This window comes from Canis aureus, chromosome 14, assembly GCF_053574225.1.
Source record: "Canis aureus isolate CA01 chromosome 14, VMU_Caureus_v.1.0, whole genome shotgun sequence".
In the NCBI taxonomy this organism is placed as follows: domain Eukaryota; kingdom Metazoa; phylum Chordata; class Mammalia; order Carnivora; family Canidae; genus Canis; species Canis aureus.
This window is the reverse complement of record NC_135624.1, coordinates 14256833-14278998: the sequence shown is the minus strand read 5'-3', so window position 1 is coordinate 14278998 and position 22166 is coordinate 14256833. Positions and strand designations below refer to the sequence as shown.

Here is a 22166-nt window from a genome sequence, read left to right as displayed (position 1 = left end):
TTTCCTCTATGAAGCTAAGAGTTCTTGGATACAGAGTCATACTGGACTGCTGAAATTATTCAAACAAACCAATCCTAAACTGTTTACCCTGCCCTGTCCTGATAATAAATAGCTTATCATTGGTGACCTAAATAATGATCTGGGGAATGCTGGAGGCAAAGGCCAGACTGGAGCAGAATCAGAGAGAGTGGGAAGAAGTAAGTAGGAAACAAAGGTAGAGAATATGGACAACTTTTTGGAAAGGTTTTACTCTACGGTGGAGGTAAAGAGAATTAAGAAGACATTTGTGTTTATTTTTAGATATTTGTAAAAATCAGTGAAGACCTAATCAGGGTCTGTATCCCTATGTAGGAATGTCCAAAGTCATGATCAGCATGTACATGCACACATGTACACACGCACACACACACACACACACACACACACAGGAATAGAAGTATCATTATCTTGTTTTTGCAGAAAGAAACCAACACATAGACAAGTAAGTGATTTGCCAAAGATTACAAAGATACATAATTGAAGAATGAAAGTCCAAATAGTACATTCTTGTTACCAAAATGAGTACCCTTTCTGTTGTACAAAACTCTTTCTGCTTTGGGATTTAGAGGAGAAAAACCTCAGACCAGGTTGAAACATATTATGTATAATGAATGGCTTGAGACAGATCTGAAAAGACGATGAGGGAGATTTTTTGAAGCTTTTGTGAGCCTAGAAAGTGGCTTAAAAGTGACAGTGATACCTAAGAAAGATTTGCACATGTGAAAGAGATATTGATAGTGAAATGGCCTGGGGACTATTCCAGTAGACCATAAAATAAAGGCATAAAGATCATACTCGTTGTATAATCACAGGCATAGAGAAGAGGGAATGAATTCCAGAAAATGAATCATCTTCCCAGAGACATGAGGGCTTGGGGGCAGAAAAAAAGTCTAATATTCAGTTCCAAAATATGAAACTTGGGGACTTAGCAAATATATTATCAGGAGCAAAAACAGAGTTGGTTTGGGTCAAAAGAAAAAAAAAGTGGGATTTTCTTTTTATCAATAGTGGGATTTTCTTAAATATAGTTTCATATGGACAACTATTGGACATAACATGGACAACTATTTTTAAAACATGGGAATGGAACTCAGGCGAGGGATCCTCCTAATGGTAAATTCAGCTTTAGATGTCATCTGCATAGAATTGATATCCATTAGTTAATCCAGAAATATTTCATCACCTACTCTCCTCTGAGGCCCAAGTTAGGTGTTGCAAGTGTAGGATTGAAAGAGAGACCTAATCTGCTCTCAGGAATTTTGCTGCAAAATTAAAAAAATATAAATACATAAACAATTAAAATACATTGTGGTAATTGCTAAGACAGGTAGATATTGTATTACCATATGTGAGAGATCCTCATCTAGATTTGGAGATGAATGCCAGGGAAAGCTTTCAGAGTATATAGAATTTTCATGAGAGAAATAAAAATGTGCATCTGAAAATAATGGAAAGAGAATGATAGAAGGGAGGCAAGCCAATATATAGACTTTTTTTGGGGGGGGGGGCAGTAAGCACTGTGAAATAGTGATTTAAGAGATGTTTGACAATTACTACCCAAAGCTTTTAAACTAGAAGAGTGCATGAGACTTATAACTGAGTAGCTCCTCTCAGACAGAGGGAAGGCAGCTCTCTGAACATAAATTAAAGAATACATGTCTGTTTAGGAAGTAGAGACAGGAAACAGGCCTGGCACCTTCAAAAATAAGAAAGGTAAAGCACAATAGAGAAAAATATAAAGGTTTGGCATGAAGGCAGATAAATCTCTTATACTGATCAAAATCTAACAGACCAAGATAAAACTAGTCCCCAGACCCTGAACATTGAACCAGTGTAAACACAGAGAACAGTTAGTGAACAGCAAGCATTAAACCTCGGAAGAAATTTCAGACGTGTGTCATCCTGTTTTTGTTTTGTTTTGTTTTGTTTTCTGGTGGCCCTTCAATTGCATAATTTTCCATTAGGTTGGACAAACACATCTGGCCCCTTTTCAAGGGACAGGAGTCACCTAGATAAATGCTCTGTTGTACAAATAATGCCACCTTCTCCCTCTCCTCTTGCTTATGTCCATAGTGTCTCAGACTCAAACAAGTGTTAATTTAAAATGTCTACAATCTGCTCACAGTCAAAAGACCTATGTTTAGAACCAGAAAGAAACGACTTGTCAATCCATGAGAGACCTCATGCTTTCAAGTATCATGCAGTGTTTGTCGTTCTGTGACTAGCTTATTTCACTTAGCATAATGTCCTCTAGGGTCACTGATGTTGCAAATGGTAGGATTTCCTTTTTAAGGCCGAGTAATATTCTATTGTATGCCTATTATATTTATCTGTTGATGGATATTTTGGTTGTTTCCATATCTTGGCTATTGTGAATAGCGGTGCAATGAACAGGGAATGGAAATATCTCTTTGAGATTCTGATTTCAATTTTTTTGGATATATATCCAAATACATACTGGGATTACTGGATCATTTAGCGATTCTTTTTTTTTTTTAAGAGGGAGGGGGTGGAGAGGAGTGGAGGGAGAGAATCTTAAGGAGGCTACACACCCAGCACATGAGCCTGATGCAGGGCTTGATCTCACCACCCTGAGATCATGACCTCAGCTGAAATAAAAAGTTGGACACTTAACCAACTGAGCTACCCAGGCAATCCTATAATCTTGTTAAAAAATATATCATGCCAGTCTTCTTGGAAATTTGGAATATGCTTTTTCATTTCTTTGAGAATAAAGTGGAAGTTCTTTTAACAGCATATATCTTTCTACAAGATCATAACTTCCTCCTCTTTCTAATCTGACTCAAACATGGTCCCACTTCAGAGCATTTTTTCATTGTCCTTTATGACAGGTGTACTCCTCACCTAAATTTCATCATACTTCAGGCTATTGCTTAAATGTCATCTTCCCTACAGGGCCAGTACACACACACACACACACACACACACACACACACACTCTTCCATTAGCTTTCACCACTTTATTGCCCTTCTTCCTATGTACTAGTTACATCAAATATATCACTTATTTAGCTTTTTTTGTCTTTCCTGTGAAAAGTAGGCTCTGTATGGAATAGGATTTTTGGTTTTGGTTATTGATATATCCTCACTGCCAGAAGAGTGTTGGACACATAGAAAGTACTCCGTAAATACTCATTGAATTATAAATGTTGGGGATCCCTGGGTGGCTCAGCGGTTTAGTGACTGCCTTTGGCCCAGGGCATGATCCCCGGAGTCCCGGGATCAAGTCCCACATCGGGCTCCCCGCCTGGAGCCTCCTTCTCCCTCTGCCTGTGTCTCTGCCTCTCTCTCTGTCTCTGTCTCTGTCTCTGTGTGTCTGTCTCTCATGAATAAATAAATAAAATCTTTAAAAAAATAATTATAAATGTCACATAAAAATTTTATATATATTATATTATTTAATATCTATTATATTTTATCATATTTATATAGTATATATTTTATATGTTTATATTATATATATTAAACTTCATAATTACACTTGGCACATTAAAATGTTTACAAGTGACATGAATTGAACTGTGGTTCAGAATTGCCTGTGCTATTTATATTGTCCTCTCCTTTCCTCTTCTAAGCTCTCTTGCGCCACTCACTCTTGTTCTCCCTGTCTCCCACTATGGATACTAATCTTTAACTTTACTCCTTTAGTAGTCATGAGAACTAAAAGGCTTTACCTGCTCCAATATATTTCTTCTCCCCTGTCTTCTTTTTTAAAAAGACTTTATGTATGTATGTATGTATGTATGTATGTATTTATGGAAGAGAGACCGGGAGAAAGAGACAGAGAGCAGAGTGAAAGAGGGCATGAGCAGAGATAAGGGGCAGAGAGACGGGGAGAAGCAGACTCTGCTGAGCAGGGAGCCCAATGTGGTGCTTGATCCCAGGACCCTAGGATCATGACCTGAGCCAAAGGTAGATGCTTAACTGACTGAGCCATCCAGGTGCCCCATTTCCCTCTCCTCTTGACTATATTCTTAGTTGTGACAACTGCTGTTACAGGCTATTGTGATATGGAATTAGGAAGACCAAATAAACATATAGGAGAATGAGAGACATTAGATTAATTCCATAACTTAACTTGTTCTTTTAATACTTAGTTTAAGCTGAGCAGTATTTTTTATTTTCATACCAGCATTTTAAGGCATATCTAAGGGGCAAGTAGTCTGTAATTTACAAATGTCATCATGAATGATTAATACTCAAGAAACACATGTAAGAATACATTCAAAATATATCCTATTTTCTGTATTTGTAAGACAAACTCTACAAAAAAGTATCGACAAATATATATATAATATGAATATTTGATTATTCTTTAATAAAGTATTTGATATTATCTAAAATACATCAATATTAATAAATACATTTTTCCACATTAACTGTCTTCCTTTAGAGACAATAACTCAAAATGTTACACTAAATGTATAGAGGTATACTTCTTAATAAATTACAAATTAATTTTTAACTTTTTAATGTAACTGTTTTCAATCCTACATGGCATTGATAAAGTTATGGCTTTTTTACTAAAAATAAAAAGCAAATATGGTTGAAAAAGACAGTTGCTTACCTGGGAGTGTCCAAAAACTATGTATACAGATATCTCTGTGAATTCTTCTCTTGAACTTTCATACTTCTAACATATTTCTTGATATTGAGTTAAAGACACAGGAAGTCTCCCAGAAGTTTACTAAGCCTACCTTCATTTCCCTTTTGATCAACTGTTTGTATATTTAGTACAAGCACAAAAAGATATAAAATGTTATGAAAATTTAACTTTCATAAAATAGATGGTCTATGGAAAATGTGCCATACCTATAAATGTGGATATTTTTACTCATATGTAAGTCTGTGTGATTTAGCATATGTGTTTACAGTTGAGAACAAGTCATAACTTTTCTTTTTTTTTTCAGAGTAGTTCTTTTTCTCATAATATTAAGAATTATATTTTGTGGTTCTCATGAGTAATGCCTAAGATAAACACTCAGATAGAAATATTTATAGCATCTGATTACAGGTAATATCTGTTTATCTGCCTAATATATTAGAAACTCGTTGTGATTTTTTTGTCCTAGGAAGGGAGTGGAATAGAGATAATATCTTTTCAAATCCATAGCTTTCCTGCTTGTAAAGGTATCACAGGGGATCATCTTGAATATGTGTTACTAATCAGAAAATTATAAAACCTGGAAGAAAAATATAATATTTCCTGCTTTATTCACATAGAGAAAAACAATACCTATATTTATTTTTACAGCTTTAGCATTCTATAGCATAATAACCATAATAACATAATAACATAGGTTATAATGGCATAATAACAACTGAGGCATTTTAACAAATGAGTGTTTAGTATGTCAGATAAAGATTCCTATATTTTACCAATGATTTCAAAATTAAAATTTTCATTGTGTGCAGTACCACAAAAGCTTAAAAATTATGAAAACTAATAAATGCTAAGAAATCTACCTTCTGAATATGACAGTTTGGCCTTCACTAACATGTATCTTATTTGGTTAAGTTATGTAATCATTCTGAGTCTTGTAATTGCTTCATCTGTAAAATATAGCAACTTTCATCTTTGTGTTGGCCACTAATATTTTAATCACAAGTAGCAGGCCACAGTACAAAATATCTCAGGAAAACAAAGGAGATGTTGATATTTGTAAGTGGAAAGTACAATAAGAGAAGCTGGTTTCATGCAATAGCTGAATTCATATGTTCAAATGTCACTAGTTATCTGTCTCTTTTACTTTTATTGATCACTGTTATTTTTATTCTTAAATAGACTTTCTCCATGCAGCAGTGAATATTGATTCTGGGAATTCCAAACATACTTAAACTATCCTTAAAACTAATTAGTGATACATCCTGAAATTGTTAGATATATAGACCTATGTATGTGTATATACACATATCTCGTGCCAAAGTTTGGGTCAATTCCAGAAAAACAAACAAGCTACACTGATTTTTGGGTCATATGTCAAATGTATACATTTTGTATAATACAGTACATTGAGTAGGAAGCCTATGTTAGCACCATAGTTTTCATAGAGAAATTAAAAATAAAAGGAAGAAAAGTTCTATTTGTGTGTGTGTGTATATATAGTATATATACTATATATATTTATATATATTACTAAGGATAAAATCCAAATTTTTACTTGTGTCTCTTTAACTAAAACTCTTAGACATGGAGATTATCCTTTTAAAAGAGGTACCATTATTATTATTTTCATCTTTTTTCTATAGTGCTGAATAAATAAAAATAGCATCGTTTCAGTTATGTAGTAAATAAAATCACAATGTGAATGCCCAAACCATTTGACCTTTAATCATGCCTTTAAAAAATTGCCTTCTAAAAATATAATCATCAGTCATAATATTAGTTTTATGCATTAATATATGTGTATGATATTTCTTTAGTCCAATAATCCAAACAATCGATTATGCTTGTGAGTATAATTTTTAAATCATATGGTATATATTCTCCTATAATATTATTAGAATTCAATAAATCCAACTATATCCAATGTCACTATAATATAGTACATTATTTTTTTGCCTCATTACAGCTGTTTGTTTTTTCTTAACTTAACCCATGAGAAAAAAGGCTCAGAAGGTTGTTCTCAATCACATAGCAGTGTTTTTATGTTTATTTTATTTTATTTTATTTTATTATTTTATTTTTTTACATAGCAGTGTTATATCCTATAAAGCCTTCAAGTATTGGTTTTCAAACTTAATATATTAACAGATTTTTTTTCACAATCCTTAGGAAATACTATGTGCTCTTATTTATCAGTACCCATTCACTGCTCTGATGATAGAAGTTATGCCTGCAATTATATATGTGAACACTGTAGCATTTTCCTATGAATTGGCTTATGTAAAATTGTTTTTAACTAAATGATAATACTTTGATAGCAGTGCTCATATTAGTTATTGCATTATGCCATCTGAGACTTTTGGGATTTTAATTATCTTGTATTTTTCTTGGAAATAACATCCTAAATATAAATAAAAATTTTACTGCTTTAATACCATTTTGCAAAGCATCAAATAGTAACTGTTGCAAAATTCAATACTTTTTAAAGTATCTCTGGACTGATAAATTTAAATTTACTGTATGAAACAATATCTTTAAATCCTATGGTTTCTATATAGGTTGTACATTTTCTCTTTGGCACTTCTGAATAAAAACAAAATGATTTATAAACATTTAACTCTGAAATCTATACAACATAAGAAGGACCCAATTCTTTATTTTGGTTTTAAAAGTTTATAGTGGAAAAATAGAGAACATTTTCATAAGTTGGAGTTTAAGATCTAGTAGGGATTTATTGTCCATGCCCTATTATACTTGTGAAAAATTGGTATTGTCAGTTTTATAAACATCAACAAAAAAAGTGATGTGAACAGTCTCAATGAAAGAAATGTACATATTATACTTTTGGAGGAAGGCTTCATTTTAAAACTATAATATGAAAACTAGGAGAATTATTCGTGTTGCCTGCAACATTGACATTGCGTTTTATGTTAAGTAATTAATTGTATATAAGGAATGAATAATCAAAATAGTCATGAGGAAAATAACTGAGATGTTTTAAAAAATAAAATATCAAAATGCAATTAAAACCTTAATGAATCCCTCATATTACTTATTGATCATATTCCTATCATCTCTCTTTGGATTTAAGTCTATCCTGAATTTGGTGCATTTTTTAATGCTCTTCCTCTTCCTCTTCTCTCTCTCTCTCTTTTTCTTTTCTTTTTTCTCTTTGACAAAGGTTATAATCCAGATCTTTAAAAAAAATTCTATCACAAATCACATAGGAAAAAATAAATAAATAAAAGCCAGGCAGCCATTAAAATAGACATTTCACTGATTTTTTACAGTATTTAGAAATTACAACATAGAAACCATAAAAATATTCTCCTAAATACTCTTATAATACTTTAAATTATTGTTTAATCCATTTGGAGCTAATTTATGCATTGTATCTGCATTTTTATAGACTGTGTTAAGTACAAACCTAATTTTATCTTGATCAGAAGAATTACTTATCATTCCATAACTAAGTATTAAGTAGTTGATAACTTCCAAAGAGTATCAATTCCATCTCTACCATACACCATGCATTAAGTTTCCTTATTGATGTTGGTACTTTCTGGGATCTGTATTTTATTCTGTTGATCCATTTCATTTGTTCATGTGCCATTACCACATTTTCTTTAGTTATATAATTATAAATAATTTTCCGAACTGTGGTGTATGTCTTTGCACATTGTCTATGCCCTATTTTATCTCTCATAAATGTAGATATGTATAATATATGCATATATTACACACATGCATATGTCATATGTAGTTATTAAATATAAAACACATGTGATATATGTATACATGATATACCTCTATGTATTATGTGTGTATATATAATAATTAAAAAAGCAAACACGGATATTGATTACACTGTGTATCTATTAGGATACACACACATATTTCCCCTTATTGACATATATTCGAATCAATACCTTTGCTAGCTTTTAAAATACATACTGACAAGTTGGTTCTAAGATTTTATGGAAATAAGATGTCTTAGGACTGCTTGAACCATCTTGACAAATGGGAACAAAGTAGAAAATGTAAACTAAAGGTTTTCAAGTTTTACAACAAAGCTATACTTATCAACACAGTGCTGTATTACCTTAATTTTTTTTTAATCAGCAGAAGATCTAAAGATATATGCACTAAAATGTTGATTTATTTTTATTTATATTTTTAGCATGGTACTGAAGTATATTAAGGGGAAGGTGAAATTTTTTTCAAAAAATTAAGTACATGGAAATAGTGAATCTAGAACCATACTTTATACTACACAACAAAACCATTTGTGCTGGATCACAGTCCTAGATCTAAAAATTAAACCTAGAAAGCTTCTAGAAGTAAACTTAAGAATTTTTTTAAAATATCATGTCATACTGTGGTTTCTGTAACAACTGAAAAAACATGAACCATGATTTTAAAAATTAATAAAATCTTCATTAAAATTAATACCGTGTAGTTCACAAAAGACACATTTAAAAGTATGAAAACACCGTTAAAAGGCTGAGATAAATTTTAGAATAGGGACACCTCAATGGCTCAGTTGGTTAAGCGTCCAACTCTTGATTTTAGCTCAGGTCATAATCTCAAGATCGTGAGATTGAGCCCCACATCAGGCTTTGTGCTCAATGTTTAGACAGCTTGAGATTCTCTCTCCTTCTCTCTTTCTTTAAAGACAATAATATTTAAAGAAATATATAAATGGGGAATATGCATATGAAAATATATTCAGTATTATAAGTAAACATGGAAATGTACATGAGAACTATTACTTCACACTCATTTGAATGACTAGTATTAAAAAGTCTGACACTGATCGATAATTATAGGTAAGAGTATGAAGAAACATGAACTCTTAATATGTTGCTGTGTATACTATAAGATTATTCAACCATTTTGGAACACAGACCATGACATTTTTATTAAGTTAAATATGCACCTATCTTATATCCACGCAATTTCAGACTGAGGACAATGCACATGCTAAATAAGAGGAGAACAGGAGTAGAATTCCTGAGTCATCAGATAAGCATATTTAAACTTTATAAGAAGTTTCCAAGGAATTTTACAGTGTGACTGTACCATTTTACATCCCCACCAAAAATGAATGAGCATATCTTTCACTAAAGATAAATAGCAAGGAAGCATCTTTTTGTATTGGAATTTTAGGAAGACATCTCTGAGGACGTAAAATTCAAACACAGGAATATAAGATGAAGAAGAACCAATGATAATAGGAGACACAAACATATGTACATTTTATGTTAAAACCACAAGGTAAAAAATGACTTTGTAGGTTTGAAGAACTGTAAGTAAAGCAGTGTAAATGAACTGATGATGAAAACTAAGATTGGAAAATGGCAGATTCTATTGCATGTGCAATGAAGATATGTTGAAATGTGTTGACCAAGACAAAATAAAAATAATATATGAATCCAAAAGATATTCTTCTATGTTATGTATATAGTAGAGTGTAGGGACAGAAGCCTAAAATAAGCAAACCACTTAGAAAATAAATATGGAAAAACAGACAATAAATGGTTGAATGGAGAAAATGTACTTGAGAAAGAACTAGAGGAGTTCCATATGTTTTCTTCATCATATCAATAGAGTCTTGGACCATTTGAATTTACTTCTCCAATTTATTTTACTCATATTCTTTGATTTTTTATTTTTAAATATGTATATTGTAGATTTAACATTTTATACAAAAACCCCTATTGGGTTTTATTTTGACAATCACACATATATTTCTTTAGTAGTGTTTACTTTTTCTCTAGAAAATTTTTCTTGCTTTGTGGATGCACTGCCTTCTTGAATATTTCTCATTTTATTAATTAGAATTTGAATTATAAATCCCCTTCTTCCATTCAATTACCTCTCCATGCTACCATTTTCCTCTCATTACCTGTGATTCTGACTTGATCAATATTATTTATAGTGTGACTATTGTAATGTTGGATATGCAGGTAAATATTTCAATATTCAAGGTTTTACCCTATTGCCATATAAGAAAATTCCGACTGCATCATCCTTCCTAATTCAGAGTTTTCTTTTTTATTTAATCATCAGACATATAGAAAATATTTGTACCTGAACAGGCCCTATCATATTTTGTTTAACTGGGGGGGACTATAGATCACTAAAATTGCTTCATGCTAAAAGTTCTCCTGCTTATGTACCCATCTATAGTTAACGTTATTGCTCAGAGTGAGAGAAATCAATACTTGTCTCCTACATCCCTCAGCTATCACTTGAAGTGATTATTTGTAAACCAATTTTTTAGATTAAATAAACTAATTGAGTAATACAAGTCTTCACATACAGCTTCTCTACTGTAAGCACGTAAGTGAAAATCAGGCTTCAGATATATTTTCTCTGAGGAAGAAGTAATTAGAGTGGCTACATTACTTCTACTACTTGCTATTGTCTTTACTGTCTTAATCTTTTTCAAAGAGAAGATCATAAGTTAAAAATTATTTTTAAAAACATGTCATCTGTTAAGAAGAAATTATTCTGTAAGGTTTCACACTCCGATTAGTTTTCCCAATGGGCAGTGTCCCTGTAATTGTGTCTACTTGTTAACATACTCATGCTCATTTGTGGGCATTTTGATGGGCTGAGGAGCAGGGTGAGCCATTTACCTTCACCTTTGTTTGACAATAAAATACATAGGTCCCAAAGTCAAAATTTTTCACAAGGAAGATAATGCCCTTCATTTGTTTGTTTCACTTTTATATTATTTTATGTGCAATAATGAAAATAATTTAATCTAAGCAGTATGTTGAGAGTAGTTTTGCTTTCTTACACTTGATTCTGGTGAGACTTGCAGAAGTGAAAGGGAATGAAGCAATTATAAACTTACCTTAAGAGTTCCTGTTAAGATAAAATAATCATCTTAAAAAAAACACCTTTTATTTCATACTGAATCTATGGTTTCTCAAGGGTAGAATAATGTATTGTTGACTTACATATAGATGCAGAAAGAGACACAATAGCAATAGATGATTTTTTTAATCTTCTGTTAAGCCTGAAGTCTAAATGAAGCCTGCTTAAGGGAAATCTTCATGTATTATAGCTTAGGTAATTTATGAAGATAGAAAGTAAGCTTGAATTTGAGGTGAAAGGAATGTTGAGTAAGTTGGAATGATATATTGGCTCTTTTTTCTCCCAATCATTTCCTTCCACGTTTTTGAGTAGTAGGCACCATCCTCTCCACTCAAAGACTTTGAGGAAAGAAAATAGCATGATGAATATAATTTGTGCCCACAAATTCCATATACTTTGCTTAAGTTTATGACAAATTAGAGAGTGAAAAAAAGTTTCCTGTTAAAGGTGTGTTGTCGTTTAGTATTCTAGAGTTAGGATTATTGCAATGTATTTAGGGTTAGACTAAAGAAATATTAAGTAATTTTGTATATTTTTTAAAATTTTTATTTATTTATGATAGTCACAGAGAGAGAGAGAGAGAGACACAGGCAGAGGGAGAAGCAGGCTCCATGCACCGGGAGCCCAATGTGGGATTCGATCCCGGGTCTCCAGGATCGCGCCCTGGGCCAAAGGCAGGTGCCAAACCGCTGCACCACCCAGGGATCCCCAATATTAAGTAATTTTGATATAGAACTTGTCACAAACAAAATTGTTCTTACTAATAGTTTGCCTTCAGCATATTACACTGAATAGCCTAACCTTGCTATAGTTTTTACAATCTTTTCAAACATTTTGAATTCTGGTAACAACACAGTTTATCCATTCGACAGAAATATATTGGTCATCTATTCAGCATCAGGCAATGCTCTAAATACAGAGACACAGCAAGGAATAAAAGCAGACAAAGCCCCTGCGGATTGTATCATGGATGGTAAATTCCTGCAGAATGTATAGCAGACAAACCTGAACACATTCACACACACTCATATACACAAAATGACAGCTAGAGAGAGTTAGGTACCATAATATGTAGTGTACCATAGTGTAGGCTATATTAAACTGACTCAGTATCAACTGAATCTAGGTTGGAAATTGACTTAAAGATTCAGAGTAAAATATGTTCTCACTTCCAGTTTACTTAACTTTAAAAGATACAAAGCTGGCATTGAAGCACATAACCAAACAGCAGTCTTTCTGAGGTATACGGACAGAGATTCAAGCTCCTTCTCATGAAATGGAATTACTTTATTTGCAACATGTCAAAAATAACAAATTCCAGGAAGATAATGTTGACAGGGTAAAAAAGAGAAAATGATACAAACTTTGGATGCCCATCAAACAATTTTTAGGGCAGTTTAGGCATCAGTAATTATTGGATGAGCACACACTTTTACTTAAAAAAAAAAAAAGGTAGTCTAAACCTTTGTCTAACATTGTATTATTGCTACTACTCCTCATGAAAACCATTTTGTATCAAATCTGTATTGTTAAAATGGAATGCATATTACTTTGCCCATATTAAGTTCTACAAGAACTACACCTACATCTTGTCATTGAGGAATGATCAAACATCATTAACCAAGAAAAAGTATATGTAAATAAAATTTCCAGTTAGTCTCGTTTTACTCTGTTCTTGGCCCAAAGATATGTTTTTTGAACTATTGATTTTATTGAAAGTGTATGTTAATTTCCAAGGATGACATAATATGTATGTGGTCATAAAATCTGTATAAAAATACTGGAAGATATACATTGGTTAAAATGATATGCTTTATCTAATGTAATAGGGTGGAAGTGGAGTGAGCTACTTGAAATAGGAAATATATATGGATATAAAAGAATTGCTCTAAAACTTTCACCATATTTTTCAAATCTCACGTCTGTAAAAGTACACATGTGTGTTCACTAAAAATATGTTATGTTTTTGTAATTAGAGATGTAGATATATAATATTAAACAAATAAAATGATTCACAGATTAACATAAATAGTGTGATTTCCTTATGTGAAAATAAACACCCAGCAATTGAACTGTTGGGGATTTACCCCAAAGATACAGATGCAATGAAATGCCGGGACACCTGGACCCCAATGTTTCTAGCAGCAATGTCCACAATAGCCAAACTGTGGAAGGAGCCTCGGTGTCCATAGAAAGATGAATGGAAAAAGAAGATGTGGTCTATGTATACAATGGAATATTCCTCAGCCATTAGAAATGACAAATACCCACCATTCACTTCAACATGGATGGAACTGGAGGGTATTATGCTGAGTGAAGTAAGTCAATCGGAGAACAAACATTATATGGTCTCATTCATTTGGGGAATATAAAAAATAGTGAAAGGAAATAAAGGGGAAAGGAGAAAAAATGAGTGGGAAATATCAGAAAGGGAGACAGAACAGAAAGACTCCTAACTCTGGGAAACAAACTAGGGGTGGTAGAAGGGGAGGAGGGTGAGGTGTGGGGGTGAATGGGTGACGGGCACTGAGGGGGGCACTTGATGGGATGAGCACTGGGTGTTATTCTGTAAGTTGGCAAATTGAACACCAATAAAAAATAAATTTATTATAAAAAAAGAAAATAAGCAAAATTCTATATGCATTTATTTCAGCTAGTATATACATGCATGAGCAGAAAGAAATATGAGGGCATATACTTGCAAGACAGTTGACCTATTAAATAAGAAGGAAGGTAGAGGTGGGAATTTGGACAGTTTTTTTTTTTTTTTTTTTTTTTGAACAGGTTTCTCTTAGAGTGCCTAAGTTGAGTCAGTTGGTTAAACGTCTATCTTCAGCTCAGATCATGATCTCAGGGTCCTGTGATTGAGCCCCATTTAGGGCTTTCTACTCAATGGGGAGTCTGCTTCACCTTTCCCCTCTCCCTCTGAGTGCTCTCTCTCTCTCTTTGAAACAAATAAGCAATAAGATCATCAGGATAGGTTAAGGGAAATAAATGACAGCCTCAGAAGGAAAAATCTACGTTTAATTGGGGTTCCCCAGGGCGCCAAAAGGGACAGAAGACCGGAAAGAATATTTGAACAAATCATAGCTGAGAACTTCCCTGATTTGGGAAGGGAAACAGGTATTCAGATCCAGGAGATAGAGAGATCCTCTAAAAACAATAAAAACCGCCCAACACCTCGACATTTAATAGTGAAACTTGCAAATTCCAAAGATAAAGAGAAGATCCTTAAAGCAGCAAGAGACAAGAAATCCCTGACTTTCATGGGGAGGAGTATTAGGGTAACAGCAGACCTCTCCACAGAGACCTGGCAGGCCAGAAAGGGCTGGCAGGATATATTCAAGGTCATAAATGAGAGGAACCTGCAGCCAAGAATACTTTATCCAGCAAGGCTCTCATTCAGAATAAAAGGAGAGATAAAGAGCTTCCAAGATAGGCAGAAACTGAAAGAATATGTGACCACCAAACCAGCTCTGCAAGAAATACTAAGGGGGATTCTGTAATAGAGGAAGTCCAAGGGAACAATCCACAAAAACAGAGACTGAATAGGTATCATGATGACACCAAATTCATATCTTTCAATAGTAACTCAACGTGAATGGGCTAAATGACTCCATCAAAAAGCTCAGGGTTTCAGACTGGATAAAAAAACAAGACCCATCTATTTGCTGTCTACAAGAGACTCATTTTAGACAGAAGGACACCCACAGCCTGAAAATAAAAGGTTGGAGAACCATGTACCATTCAAATGGTCCTCAAAAGAAAGCAGGGGTAGCCATCCTTATATCAGATAAATTAAAGTTTATCCTTGAGACTGTAGTAAGAGATGAAGAGAGACACTATATCATACTTAAAGGATCTATCCAACAAGAGGACCTAGCAATCATCAATATTTATGCCCCGAATGTGGGAGCTGCCAAGTATATCAATCAATTAATAACCAAAGTTAAGACATACTTAGATAATAATACACTTATACTTGGTGACTTGAATGCAGCGCTTTCTACAATCAACTGTTCTTCAAAACACAACATCTCCAAAGAAACAAGAGCTTTAAATGATACACTGGACCAGATGGATTTCACAGATATCTACAGAACTTTACATCCAAACTCAACTGAATATACATTCTTCTCAAGTCCACATGCAACTTTCTCCAGAATAGACCACATACTGGGTCACAAATCAGGTCTTCACCGATACCAAAAGATTGGGATCGTCCCCTGCATATTTTCAGACCATAATGCTTTGAAATTAGAACTAAATCACAAGAAGTTTGGAAGGATTTCAAACACGTGGAGGTTAAGGACCATCCTGCTAAAAGATGAAAGGGTCAACCAGGAAATTAGAGAAGAATTAAAAAGATTCAAAAAAAAAAAAAGAATTAAAAAGATTCATGGAAACTAATGAGAATGAAGATACAACCATTCAAAATCTTTGGGATACAGCAGTCCTGAGGGGGATATACATCACAATACAAGCATCCATCCAAAAACTGGAAAGAACTCAAATACAAAAGCTAACCTTGCACCTAAAGGAGCTGGAGAAATCAAACAAATAAATAAAATTCTTAAAAAAAAATAAAAAATAAAACATGTTTTTCTGCCTCATATACCTGCTTCTAAATAACTATCAGGTTGTTCTTAAATTTTGAAAAGAAGTAAATCAAGCCTATGTTTTAATAATAACACAACTCAGACATATGCTTCTAGTTACAGAAAAACTTTAGTGCCCTTCTTAATAGGAAATGTACAGAGTATGGAACATATAAAGTATGAAACATGATATTTTAGCCTACTTTTGAAATAATGCCATGCTTTTTACTCAAAATAATATTTTATTGAAATAAAAAAATCATTATTAAGACTTTCATAACCTTGACTCCTCAAAAAGTGTTCATAAAGGACTTTCATGACCAATTTAGTAAATAAGGCAACTGGCAATCTTATACTATTGATCATTGTTTTTCTTATATTAACATTTTTAAAGATTTTATTCATTTATTTTAGAGACAGAGAGTCCAGTAGAGGGAGGAGCAAAGGAGAGGGAGAGGGAAAGAATCTCAAGCAGACTGCACGCTGAGCACAGAGCCCTATGCAGGGATCTATACAACCCTGAGATCATGACTTGAGCAGAAACCAAGAATTGAACACTTAACCAACTGACCCACCCAGGCACCCCCTTATATTCACATTTTTATTCTGTACTACTAGCCTCCTACCTGCTGCCACCAGCTACTTTGCTAAAGCTAGCACATCACTTAGTACGTATTTCTTCCACATTTGTTGTTCAATAAGTGCTGAGTAACTGTAACATTACATTCTTGGTAGCATAATTAAGAGTATAGGCATATTATCACCAGTTTACATTCCCTGCCCCCCCAACACTATCTAAATATTTTGTAAAATAAACAAATATTTGAATGGTTTTGTTTATTTTAAAAAATATTTTATTTATATATTTGTGAGAGATACACAGAGAAAGTCAGAGACATAGGCAGAGGAAGAAGCAGGCTCCCTACAGGGAGCCTGATGCAGGATTTGATCCTAGGACCCTGGGATCACGACCTAAGTCAAAGGCAGATGCTCAACCACTGAGCCACCCAGGTGCCCCTATTTGAATAGTTTTAAAATTATAGTCTTAAATATCAATGGTTATTGTGTACCCAGAAAGTTGTAATCAAGTAATTTTCATGTTCCACTTTGGAGATTTCTACATCTACTTTCACATTGTGGCACTTTCAAGGGAAAAATAAATTATTACATTGTCAGTAATATAAAGTCTATTTCCCTTTCTTTGTTTTTTCCATGTAAAATATGAAAAAGCCATTCTCTACTTGTTTGTTTCTTTATAAGCAATTGTTTTTATATCATCCTGAAGAGTAGTATTTATGCCATATTTGCTTGTTCTCAAACATGTTTTAATTTTTCCAAAAGAAAAAAAATTTCACATCTCCAACTATGCACTATTATTCTACACCATTGCATTTAGTCTTATTACATTTCAGTCCCTGAGATAGGGGCTTACATCTGGCAATTATTTAAAAACTAAAATATTATAAATGTAGATTTTTATATTATCTTTCCATAAATTCCATGATTTCCATGGGAGCTAAAGAAAAGTATCTGGCCTTTATAGATTAAGATTTTATTTACTTATTCATGAGAGACATAGAAAGAGAGGAGCAGAGACATAGGCAGAGGGAGAAGCAGGCTCCCAGTGGGGGAGCCTGATGCAAGACTTGATCCCAGGACCCCAGGATCAGGACCTGAGTCAAGGAAGACACTCAAACACTGAGCTACCCAGGTGCTCCTATAGTCCAAATTTGTTATCAGTGTTAACCAGTTAAATATGCTCATATCCATATCTTTCTTGTTGTTTATGAGCAGCTCTAACGTTCATGAACTGAACACTTGCAATAGCCTTGGCGGACTTCACAAAACAAGGTATTCTTAACATTAATTCAGACGTAGGATAAAACCTTTGGCTTAGAAATTACAGCCATAAAAGGTAATATAAAGCTGCATTTTAATGATGAATTGACATACAAATGGTCTGACTTCCATTTGGTAACTTAGCTTACTATTGAAGTTATCAGCAAACCCATAAAATCCAGTTTCCTCTTTCAAAACACCCGTTAGAGGTTGCAAAGGAATTACATCTTGTAGCCGTTCATCATGAGAACATAAATTGCACTGGTTGTCTCATCTCTTTCCTTCCCATGCTGTGTTTCCCAGATCCTCACACATCTGTATCTGCCTGACTAGCTACATGGCAAACTGGCAGTACACGTGTCCTTTGCTAATTATTCCCCATCTCTTAGTTTCAGGGCCTCTTGGGCTTTCAGTACCATTTATCTTTATCTCAGAACTATGCAAAACTCATAGTGTGGCAGAGATCAGAATATAAAATGACATTATGGATAATTTCCATTTTCAATCATTTCTAACTTGTATTTTAATGGCTACCTTTCTTGTATTTTCCAACAATTTTCGTGAGTCAGTGTTTAGCATGCTTAAAGTAAGCAAGTAGGTTTTGGATGAAACTCAACCTCTAACAAATTTATATCTCAGGTTTAAAGCTTTCAAATCTAGGATTTCAGAGTTCCTCAGAAAGAAATGGAGGAGCATAAATCTTCTGTCACTTATTTCTGCAGGCAATCCTTCAAGAGGTCTATTTTGGGCTACATAATCCAGACTATCCACAAATTTGTACTACTGGCTCTCCTTTTGCATTTAGTCTGGAGATTTGTGAGGTCTGGAAAATCAGAAATGCTATTCAACAGACTGAGAAACACAAGTCCAGAATTTTCAGGGTTTCAAGAATACTTGATGTGGTTGAGATGTCATTTGATGAGCCATAAGCATGCTCAATGCCTAAGCTACTGAATACACTTGAATTGTCCCTGTAGTGTGGTGCATTGGGTTGTGATATATTCATCCCATCTCTTTGCTGTTATTCACACATTTACCATCTGGCGGTAACAAGCACAACAGTTGGGGCCCTAATGTCTTGGTCTATAGCATAAATCTGCTCAGCACCAGTGAGAGCACTGGGAGTATACCCTCAGGACCTGGCCTATCAACAGCATGCTTTTCAGTGGACCACCCTTAGGATACAGTACTGGGTCTTCTACAGGTTCTCTTTTTGCTTACTTGCTTAGAGCCCCTATGGTTGGCAAGGAGTCTATATCATGATAATATAGGCCCTTCTCATTTTCCTTAATCCCATGAAATGTAGATTTCTTTAAAAATTATATTGCATTTTGGGGTGCCTGGGTGGCTCAATCATTAAGCAACCAACTCTTGATTTCAGATCAGGCCATGATCCCAGGGTCCTGAGATCGAGCCCAGCAGGGAATCTGTTTCTCTCTTTCTCCTTCTCTTCCTGCCCCTCCCCCTGTTCTCTCTCTCAAATAAATAAATCTTTTAAAAAATTACGTTGTATTTTGAGGTATAAATTGTTGAGTTACACAACTTAAATGTTATTTTTAATGAGTTTAATTACAGATAATAGAACTTACAGTATGTGGCATATGTGACAACATATGCTTTGGCTGAGATATTCACTGGAATTACTAGTCTGATACCGAGAAAAGAGGTTATGCCTATGTCACATCTCATTTCTGTTTTCTTGGTCCTAATCTCACACATTCCATATCCCCTAAAAAAAAAAAACAAACAAAAACAAAACAAAACAAAAAAAAACTTTATCAAATTTACTTATGCTATTCCTACCATTAGGACTATCTCGTACAGTGATATTGGACCTTCCATTCCAAAAGTCCACTGCAAGGATGTCTTACATCTTTGCTACTCAAAGTTTGGCCATGAATCAGCATTGTTAGTCAATATCTGGCCCTTTCCCAGACCAAATAAAATAGAATCTAAATTTTAATAAGATCATTATGATTCATATGCACATTAAAGTTTAACAAGTGCCTCCCTAGAATATTCAAAAATAAATTACAAATGAGCCCCACTTCTCAAGAATTCACAGGTATCAAGGCCTTAATCTAACCTTGTGCAACCTTGGAGTATGCATGTGTGCATGGGGAATAGGGTGTTGCTCACTTTTATCTCTCTTATCCTTCCCATTTAGTAGAAGTTATCTTTTCAATCAAATAAGCAAGCCAGATCTGTAGCAAATCTGTTCCAGTTTGAATCTGTATGAGGTACAAAGATTGTTAAATGGCCTCTTGGATACACTTATTTTTTTGTTCACTTTGATTTACTTCTAAACCATCATAATAAAAGGACAAGTTATGTTATGAGTAAATAAGTAAGCTAGAGCCCCATGCCTCCCTAACTTATACATAAAATACAGCTGGAATAGAGTGAAGAAGTCTCTATGAAAGGACCTAGAACACCCTGTTCCATTGTTTTCATCTTGTTAGGGTAGAGTAATACCCTTCAATGTGACATCTCTAAGGGATACAGGTCGATACCATCATTTAACACAAAATAAGCTCTTTCAGTCATTAAAAAAAAGTCAGTTTTCACCTCTTAAAATTACATAATTGACACTGAAATTTTGCAGCAGGTCCTATCCCATAAATCCACAAATTTCAGATTTGCTTATCATAAGCAATTACATACAGACAAGGTACATTCTGCTAAAAGCATTCAATCAGTAAAGACTCTATTTTTGTCATAATTGTTATCAGGAGACTTGATGGGACTAGATCTATTATGTTTTCTTCTTTCTCACTCCTCCACATCCTTGGGGTAGAAATGATGGGTTACAGATCCATCATTCTTTATTTCTCAACCTACTATTCTAGTGCATCCTTAGGCACATCTCAGGTCTAGCTATGGCCTACCATTTACTAATGCCTAATAACCATGCTTGTTATTGTTTTCTGGCTAAGAGAAGCTCTACATAATTTCCTCTTTCTCAGAACTGCAACAAACTTATTGTGCCCAATTTGTTCAGTCATGCTTTGTCCAATACCCCTTGTATCCAAAGGATATATTATCAAGAAGGTTATCTAGAGATCTAAGGGTTGCCTGTACCTGTGGAATACTAAACAGACACACAAGTGAATGCTTTTCCATTTAATTATCTTATTATAACCAACTGTATTGAGCTTTCTCAAACATCTGACTGTTATAGTGCCTGACAATGAGCCCTCAAACACTTGTTTTAGAGTGAGTTCTAACACCCACTGTGACTTTTCAGCTCAGCTAATAATTGTATCACCAACGGTGTTGCCTTTTTTAATCATGTTGCTATGAGATTGAGCATAAGAATAGAACTATAAACACAACTTTCCTTGAAAATGCTACATTATTTGCTCTTATTGCTTTAGAATGTATATTATCTATACATCAATGATACATAATTAAAATTTTTATATATTGTTTTTAAAAGAATATTTAAAATTTGAGAGATAAATATCTATTTTCATAGAGCAGTTTTCCTTTATAGTACAGTCTGTATTACTATTAAATCATCAAAGTAACTCTCTGTGCTTGTTTTGGGTCTCTGAATTTTGAAGTCAACGTATGTTATAGCTGGGTGTGCAGCTCTGACCCATTTTCTGAGTAACATGTCAGACCACTAAAATTGAGAGGGGTTCTTGAACAAAACAAGTCTCTGCATTATGCCCATACAGCAGTCCACCCTGGCCTTATGACATAGCAAATCAATGTGTCTCAATGTGTCCATGGTAAATAAGGATGCTATACAGAGACATAGGAAACCCACCATGTAGAGTCACAGCAAAAAGTCTTAGAGTTTTGAGGAAAATTTATATTCTCTCTGGATTCATATTTTCTTTTGGGAATAAACTCATTGTTTGGTACTGAGTCCTGCTAAAATGCAATGCTTAAAAATGAGGCAAACTAAATGAGGTGGACCTAAAACCTGAGCTGCCATCATGACATACCAAGCCTAACAGTAATCCTGTGTGACAGGAATCCTCTTTCAAATAATAGATGATAGATAGATGATTAGATAGATAGATAGATAGATGATAGATAGATAGATAGATAGATAGATAATCAGGCTAAAATACTTCAGAAAGAAATAAGTTGTGTGAGCAGGTTCAGATTCTCATGACATATCCTCTTCTTGGATAACCAACTCAGCTTCAGTACATGTATAT

At 33.9% G+C, this 22166-nt stretch overlaps 1 long non-coding RNA gene across 5 annotated transcripts in view; it reads left to right on the top strand.

The window, feature by feature from the left end:
* LOC144283199 (uncharacterized) overlaps positions 1–22166 on the top strand; it is a 202558-nt gene that overhangs the window by 146773 nt on the left and 33619 nt on the right. The window lies entirely within an intron of this gene.